The following is a 9,114-nucleotide window of genomic DNA, read 5'->3' as shown; positions in this document are numbered from 1 at the left end:
GGCACACAATGTTGGGGGGCAGACACAGTGTTGGGTGTGGGCACACAGGGTTGGGGCATCAGCAGACAGGGGTGGGGTGTGAGCACACAGAGTTGGGGTGTGGGTATACAAGGTTGGGGTGTGAGCACAGTGTTGGGTGTGGGCACAAAGTGCTGGGGGATGGGCACACGGTTTGGGTTGTGGGTACACAGAGGAGGAGGGATGCTGAAATCTCTGCTAGTCTAGGCATCTCTGGACACCAAGCATTGGGCTCAGTGACACACGTAGCTTCTCTTATTTAACTCTCAACAGTCCTGCCAGGCAAGGATTTTCATCCCCAGATGAAACCTTGCAGATATGGAAACTGAGACTCAGAGAGTGTAATACTAGCCCACGGACTCATAGATGTAGGAGGAAGAACAGGGGTTGGAAGCTCCATTAAAAAATGAACTCCACCCCTTTTCTTACACACGTCCTATTGTAGATTTACTGAGTGTTTTCAGGCCCATATTTCAGGGTTTACCTTTTCTTTCAGATAGGAAACTTATCTTCTGTATAAAGTCCTGACTCTGTTCCTAGCTCACTGGGGTTTCCCCCAGTGGAAAAGCCACACATGCAGCAGACATGTGGAAAAGTGTGTTTTGGAGGCCATGGCTGAGCCATAACTTTAACCCTACATCCTACTTTCTTTCCATAATCCATGGAATCAAAGACTAGCAAGACTAGGATAACCGACTCACCTTGGTTTGCCTGACACTTGCCCAGTTTTAGCTCTGAAAGAACTGCAACCTAGGAAACCCCTTGTCTGGGGCAGATGGGGATAGCCTGGCTCAGAAGACACAGTCTCCAGCCTCAGGGAGTTTCCAGCAAGGAATTAGATAAATACACAAGCAGAAGAGTGCAAGGCCCCATAAAACAGCACAAAGGCAGGGAGGGGTTCAGTAAAAGAGAAACCATATGTGTTTAGAGGACTTACTCATTTCACAAATGGTCATTGCTTACCTTCAAAGTCTTGGGCCACAGCTTAGGCCCTGTGTGTTAAAGAAATACTTCATGGAGGGGCAGCTGGGTGTGGAATCAGTTGACCGTCCAACTCCTGATTTCTGCTCCGGTCATGATCTCAGGGTCGTGAGACTCAGTCTGCGGAGGCCCTGCACCGGCCGCTCACCGAGCTCCACATCAGGCTCTGCACTGGGCATGGAGCCTGCTTAAGATTCTCTCTCCCTCTCCCGCTGCACTGCCCCCTTGTGTTCGTACATGCGCACTCTCTCAGAAAAAGAGAGAGGAAGGGAGGGGAAGGAAGGAAAGAAGAAAAAGAAAGAAAGAAAGAAAGAAAGAGAGAGAGAGAGAGAGAGAAAGAAAGAAAGAGAGAAAGAAAGAAAGAGAGAAAGAAAGAAAGAAAGAAAGAAAGAGAGAGAGAGAGAGAGAGAGAGAGAAAGAAAGAGAGAGAGAGAGAGAGAGAGAGAGAGAGAGAAAGAAAGAAAGAAAGAAAGAGAGAGAGAGAAAGAAAGAGAGAAAGAAAGAAAGAGAGAAAGAGAGAGAAAGAGAAAGAGAGAGAGAAAGAGAGAAAGAAAGAGAGAAAGAAAGAAAGAAGAGAGAGAAGAAAGAAAGAAAGAGAGAAAGAAAGAGAAAGAAAGAAAGAGAGAAAGAAAGAGAGAGAGAGAAGAAAGAAAGAGAGAAAGAGAGAGAAGAAAGAAAGAGAGAGAGAGAAGAAAGAAAGAAAGAGAGAAAGAAAGAGAGAGAGAGAAGAAAGAGAGAAAGAAAGAAAGAAAGAAAGAAAGAAAGAAAGAAAGAAAGAAAGAAAAGGAAGAAATAGAGATACTTCATGGAGAAAATGACCTTCAGTAGGACGTGAAGGGAAAGGGCATAGGGGTGGAATTTGGAACAGCAGGCAGGATGGAAGGAGTCATAAAAACAAAGACCTAAGTGGTGGAAGAATTCAGTGTACCCCAGAAACTGGGGGGCAGTTTCCCTGGTACAGGGCGGTTTTGGGGAGGAAAAGGACTGGGCCATTCTAGGGAGAGACATAATTATCAGCAAATGGGTCTGAGCTCCAAGGAATGTGGAATGGAACTTGGTACAAGAATGGAAAGATTGGCTTCAGAGTGGATCACAGCACAGGTGGGAAGACCCGTTGGGCCATCAACTGCCAAGCATTCCAGGGAGACCCTTTGGTTTCGACCCACCCAGATTTTGTTTTAATCATTTGGATATTTAGTTCAGATATTTTAGCTTTTGGTTTTTGTTTTTGTTTTTCACTTCATGCGGGAATTAGAGGGTGAGGTTCACCCTGGGTTGATGAGGGGACAGGCTGCCCAAAGGGAACAGGTCTGCAGGCTGAGGATCCTTCCTGATAAAGGAAATAGGGAGGGGACTGCTCTGGCAGTAAAGTGCTTTCCTGCTTGTGTCCTGTGTCCACTGGGGGTTCACTGGAGTGCTTGCCTGTTCTCTGTCCAGCTCTAATAACACCTTTGCTGTCAACCAGTGCACATTCTTATTTACTTTTTTTTTTTGGCTTAAAACAAAAAACATAATTCCAAGCATTCTTATTTACTTTGAGAACCTTTCTGCCTTGCTGTAGAAGAACAGTCGTTCATTTGTTGTGTGTGAGCAAAGCAGGGTGGAGGCTGGGGCACACGGCCTGACGTGCCCCCACTGCCACCGACCGCCACAATGCCTGGTGTCTCGGGGCCTCAGGGCTTTCCCACTCTACCTAATTCTCAGGTGATCCCTCTTCTCTCCATGTGAGGAGGCAGGTTCCTCTGCAAGTGTGATGCAAGTTCAGTTTACGTCCAGAACTCTAGCAGCAAGGGACACTGAGAAATAAGATTTGAGGCTTTCCAATCTCTCCCTTTAGGAGGGTGCAACAGAGCTTAAGAGAGCCTATCCAAGAATGTACCACAAGGTTTCTAAGTCTTGACCAATGGTAAAGCTACATTTGGTTTTCCAATCGATGATGATGTGTCTGTTCCATAAAATAGAACCCAAGCTGAGGGCGGGTGGTGGGGTGAGAGGCATCCCTTCCCCTCACTGTGCCCCAGCCTGAGCCATTCAGCCTCAGCTAGGAAGCTGGCTCTGCAGGAACGTGGCCGTCCCACCTGAACCACGTGAGTGGAGTGAGGCTGGAGGACTTTGCTGCCAAAGGGACAAGAGCTCGATGTCAGATCCCAAAGAATCTACCATACAGCAGTCCCCCCTTCCCCACAGGTTCACCTTCTATGGTTTCAGTTACCTGCAGTCAACTGTGGTCCAGAAGCAGGTGCTCCTCCTTCATTAGCAGGTCAGCAGGAGCCTAAGGCTATATATGTCTCAGCGCCTACATCATTCTCCTCACTTCATCTCATCATGTGGGCATTTTCTCATCTCACAGCGTTACCAGAACAGTGAGTACCATACAATAAGCTATTTTGAGAGAGAGAGAGAGAGAGAGAGAGAGAGCACATTCACATAACTTTTATTACAGTATATCGTTATAATTGTTCTATTTTATTACTTGTTGTTAATCTCTTATTGTGCCTAATTTATAAATTAACATATGTATGCATGTATAGGAAAAAACATAGTCTATATGGAGTTCGGTACATCTGTGGTTTCAGGCATCCATGGCGGTCTAGGAATGTATCTAGGTAAGGGAGAACTACCATACTTGTTTTCCAACATTGCTTTGGAATTTTCCCCTTTTCTTTCCTTTCTTTCATTAAAAAATGTAGTTTCAGTTGAACTTAGGGAGGAAAGAGAAGTAAATGTAAGAGTTCAGTTCCTCTTGAAACTAGAGTTTTTGATTCTTATTAAGATTGAATTTTTTCAGCTGGTATTGAACCACTGGATTATTTGTGAATTGCTATTTGTATTTATGTTTATATTGGTGTGTTTCTCTTTTCTTATTTATGTGTAAGAATTTTCATATATTGTAAATATTTTTCTATGTTTGTCATTTGTTATTCAATTTTAATGGAATTTTTTTCCTTCCCAAAGGGCTTAGTGCATGTGTGTGTGTTTTAATGAAGTCAAATTTATCCATATTTTTCCGTTAAGGTTTCTAGTTTTGTTGCCAATCTCAGAAGCACTTTAACCATCCCCAAGTTTATGTACACCTATATTTTCATCTAGTTCTAGAAGTTATCTGACTTGAATTTAGTATATGGTGTAAGATAAAGATTTAACTTTATTAAAACCCCTCCCCACCCCGTGCTACATCACCATTTGTCAACTTATGTATCCTTTATCCAATAGTTTAAAATGCTACTTTTATCACATCCTAAATGTTTCTGTGGGCTGAGTCTGTGCTCAGCCAACCATCCTGACAGCATGTTACACACATGGTTACCTTTTGCTACCACTCGCTCTCCCCTCAAACCACTGTGCTTGGATTTTTTTTTTTTTTTTAAGATTTTATTTATTTATTTGACAGAGAGAGACACAGCGAGAGAGGGAACACAAGCAGGGGGAGTGGGAGAAGGAGAAGCAGGCTTCCAGCAGAGTGGGGAGCCCGATGTGGGGCTCGATGTGGGGCTCGATCCCAGGACCCTGGGATCATGACCTGAGCCGAAGGCAGACGCTTAACGACTGAGCCACCCAGACGCCCCTGTGCTTGGATTTTTGCTCCCACTGTGTTACAAACATTTCTCTGGCAAAGCTCATCATCAGACGCCTAATAGCCCAAGTCTGTGCATGCTTTTTAGGGCTTTTCTTGAGAGACCTCTCTGGTATATTTGACATTGTTGACAGTTTTTTCCTTCTTGAAGTTCCTCTTTTGGGGGTGGTTTTGTTTGCCTGTTTGTTTTGTTTTGGTATATTTGGGGACATTTGGATCTTTAGGCACGTGCATCTTCATCTTTGCTGAATCCCACCACAGGGTTCTCCAGGAGGACTACAGTACTTCACACACCCACAAGCAGTGTGCGATAGACTAACAGGATTATTTAAGGACTAGCGTTGGTAGAGCTGAGCGCTCTGGGTCTCTGCCCTACACCATCTGCTCAGCATCCCCCTGTGCACCTTCTCCCCACAAATCTCTCTCTTGTGAACTTGAATCCTGCTGCTGGCCTAAGCCAAACCCATGATCATCCCCATTCTCCCCACAACACAAACCAATTGAGAGCGTTAAAGGCTCACTCTCCTAAACCTCGTTTTTGCATTTTGTTCCCTGCCCCCAAATCACCAGAGGCTTTCCAGGGCAGTCAAATAAAGTCTGAGCTCCTTGGATTGGCACCCAAGGCCTTTCCCTGCCCAGCTTCCTCATTCTTTCCAAGACTTATTTCCCCCCATTCTCTATGGGAGAACACTTGAATCCAGGCAAGGGGACCCATTCTGGTGCTGGGGGGTAAACCAGTACGGCCACTCTGCAAAAACATGCGGCAATATTTAATAAGGATGAAAATACACATACCAAACGACCAAGCAATTCCACTTTTGCACATGTGTACCAGGGCACGTGAACAAGGATATTTATACAGCCTGGTTTATAGGTCCTCAAATTTGGAAGCAACCTAAATGTCCATCAAGAGCAGAATGGATAAGTTCCAGTCTCTGTACCCTTCCTCACTCTGACCCCCACTAACCTAGCATCAATGGGGAGATTTCTTTTTCAGACAACATATTTTCATTTAAAACAGGAGCCCAACTACCTACTGTACAAAACAGGATTCTTTTCCCCCACTGAAAAATCAATTTCCTGTATCATTGTGTAAATATGTAGGAAAACTCTAAGAAGTTGAGGTCAACTACTTGTTTTGTCATTGTGTTCATCTAAGTACTCTTTTTAAATCCCCTTTTAAAAGTTTATATACAGTAAAATCCACTCTCTTTTAGCGTTCATTTTTTTTAACATTTTTTTTAAAGATTTTATTTATTTATTTGACAGAGAGAGAGATAGCAAGAGCAGGAACACAAGCAGGGGGAGTGGGAGAAGGAGAAGCAGGCCTCCCGCTGAGCAGGGAACACGATGTGGGGCTTGATCCCAGGACCCTGGGATCATGATCCGAGCCAAAGGCAGACGCTTAACAACTGAGCCACCCAGGCACCCCAGCGTTCATTTCTAAGAGTGTTAACAAATGCATACAGCCTATCCTTTGCTTTTTTTTTTCTCTTCACAAAGGAGTATCAACGTAAGTATTACGTGGTCTCACGTAATTTATCTTCCATTTTGTCCACTGAGATCTGAGACTTTGGAAAACAAAGTTTGATTTCACAATTTGGTAAGCAAGTTGTGTTTACTCCATGAGTTCACAAAAGTTCAGTTTCACCTATTGGTCCTTGCTCAATTGTTTGCATAGGTTCTGATTGTCTTCTAGAACGGCCAGTCATGGGCTGACGCTTTCCACCAAGATCAGAAGGGAAAACAGGCCTGGCTTTCAACTCTCTATGGACATTTGACAAGCCATTGCTGTAGGTGAAAGGTCCAGCCAAGGATCATCTAAACCAGGTGCCCTCGGCTGCCAAGTATATACGCGACCTAAAACTCCAGGAGAGGGTCAGCCATTTCTAAGCTACCTTGTCATCTAGAAAGTGCCAAGATTTGATAGCCTAAGCATTGAGGGAGAGAGAACACTTGTCCCCACACTTCTCCAAGAAAGGCAGGGAAACTTGAACCCTTAGTAGGCATATAGTTTTCAAAGTAAATTAAATCAACTAAGTTAACTTTTTAACCATAAATCCAGCATTCCATTTGTTCTGACATGATGCAAAAATTTTTAAATTTTTCATTGATTAAAACCTAGAAATACTTTCATACCATCCCATCAAGAGGCCAACCACTACCTTACCCAATATTTTATCCCTCCCTACCCCAGTTGTTTTGATCTTTATTCTTCAGTGGATGACTTCAAAAATGGGATGCTAAGCCTCACCAAGATGGTGACCTTGATGGCCTGCCCCTCTGAGGTGGCCAGCCCCTCTCGTGAGGTAGGAATTAACATATCTTACAAATCCAGGTGGTGCTGATGCTGGTGGTCAGGGGACCACACTTTGAGAATCACAGCTATAAATCTAAAAATGTATAGGAAATGTGGAAGGCAGAGGAACCTATTAACACCATGAGGATATATTTTAAATCCAGACTCTGAGAAGTGGTTCCTTCAACAAATAAATTATAAGGAAAAAGAAAGCAAGAAAGAACCTAGAGATTACAAGAGACTTAGTAGGCATGGAGAGTAGGGCCAAGATAGCACAGTCAAAATACAAGCCTTGAACTCTGTATGAAGCTGGATGTCAACACCTACCAGATTCTGCCCAGTGCTTCCAACAGCAGCTACAGGCTGGACTTCAGGACAGCCTACTTAGACTGGTCACCTCCAAATAACTTCAAAGGGGAAGGTTGCCTATCAACTCGAGTATAAAATATCACAGGAGCTCTCTGTATGAGCACCAGTAGAAACAATATCCTATCATTGTTGAGGAGATAGTGACAGATTCCAGCTTCTACTGTGTAATCTGGTTCCAGGATGACACTGGGCATAGTGCTTTCACTGACATTTACTTCATAGATCAGGTGATGCCTTTGACTTTATATCCTTCTGCAAAATTACTTCAAGTGGGTAAAGCAAGTATCTAAGATGTCCAATGAATCTCAAGAACTGGACACTCATCCCAAGTTGGATCTGGGCTTCAAGGAAGGACAGATCATCAAGTTGAGTAATAGGAACCTTGCAACCAAGAGATGATGGGTTTCTTAGCCCAGGACTACAGGGGACTGGGGGTCTAAGTTTACTCCGAGACCCACTTGGAGGCAAAGTCACTATTCCCCCTCCATCCTCAGAGGATGCCATGAGCAATCATGTTGCCCCCACCCTCCATTCCAAATCTAACCATGGAGGTAGTGACACAGATAACCTCTTAGGATGGGCTTCTCCTACTCTTGTCATGACACAAGCTCCAGTGTCTGAGCAATGACTTGGGGAGACTTCGGCCCTGCATCCAGTTCTGTTCCAAACCTGGCACCACAGCCATCCAACTAAGTCCAGGACTGAACAGCCTTGGCAGAACATCAAGAACAGACTTGAAGAATAAAAATGACCTTGAGAAGATGGGGAAGAAACCCCATCTTTGATGAGGAAAATGGACAAGGTGCAGAAAAGACTTTTTCTAAACAATTGCAATATATAATATATTTGTTCGGGGGATGATCAGAATACTTACACAGAGCCAGCGGATATTCTTGAAGACCTTGTCATAGAGTTCATCACTGAAATGATGCACAAGGCAATGTCAATTGAAAGACAAGATCAATTACAAGTTGAAGATTTCATCTTCTTGATTTGAAAGGATCCAGGGAAGTTTGCTAAGGTTACTCGTGATTACTGTGAATGAAGAATTGAAACAGGCTGGAAAAGAATTTGATGAAGCCTACTATGGATCTTGACACTTTTTCTAATTTCTGAAGCTTCATTATCTTGTGGGGCAGCCATAGATAGTAACTGAATATTTTCTACAGTAAGGTCCATGTAATTGAAAGATGGAGAAACACAAAATTCTCATGTCTTCAATTTTAGAGTGATATTTGAGATTTTAATTGCCTTTGATATTATCATATTTGAATTACTTACTGGGTTTCAATGACCACACAAAAGTTAAATTATCTTGCAAACCACACAGTTCCTTCTGACTTTTGACTCCAAATGATGAAGTAGTACTTGTATTAGGTGTCTTTGTGCCATTGTAAGCTATACTATAGCTGTTTAAAATGTGAAATCTAAATGTCACTTTGACCCTGTGATACCTGAAATATGTTTCATTATTTTCAAGTTTCTGGACAACAGTAATCTAACAGATTAAAGATAATGAACTGTTGAGTCACTATATTGTACACCTGAAACTAGTATCACACTGTATGTTAACTGGAATTTAAATAAAAACTGAAAAATAAGGATAGTGAACTGGTCTGTGTTTCTGTTAAGTAGAAGATAGTAATGGAATATAGTCTTGTAAGAATGTTCATGTCTTAAAAGATAATTTGCTTTATTCTTTTCTTTAGATAGCGAGTGATGTTTTGGAGAAACTAAATTTCACGTGAATGCTTGTGTTGGAAAGCTTTTTTGACTTAAAACCTTTGGGGCTGATACATACTATATGTCAAGTTGTAGAACTCATTCTCCTGGATCAGATTAAAGCTTCTAAAATACATGCTTTTAGTAGTAG

General features: G+C 42.8%; 1 protein-coding gene and 1 pseudogene across 1 annotated transcript in view; one reads left to right on the top strand and one right to left on the bottom strand.

Moving 5' to 3' along the window:
- The window catches only part of SLC4A5 (solute carrier family 4 member 5), a 106,599-nt gene extending 105,346 nt beyond the window's left edge, over nt 1-1,253 (bottom strand). Inside the window, exon 1 of the mRNA XM_035001273.1 lies at nt 982-1,253. The gene's annotated coding sequence lies outside the window, so the exon portion shown is untranslated. The remainder of the gene's footprint in view (nt 1-981) is intronic.
- The window catches only part of LOC118007544, a 9,870-nt pseudogene extending 1,924 nt beyond the window's left edge, over nt 1-7,946 (top strand).
- Nucleotides 7,947-9,114: the final 1,168 nt, after the last annotated feature.

The sequence above is a fragment of the Mirounga leonina genome, unplaced genomic scaffold (genome assembly GCF_011800145.1).
Source record: "Mirounga leonina isolate KUSES-001 unplaced genomic scaffold, KU_Mleo_1.0 Mir_125, whole genome shotgun sequence".
Lineage (NCBI taxonomy): Eukaryota > Metazoa > Chordata > Mammalia > Carnivora > Phocidae > Mirounga > Mirounga leonina.
Note: the sequence above shows the minus strand (reverse complement) of the source record. Positions and strands in the feature narration are given on the sequence as shown.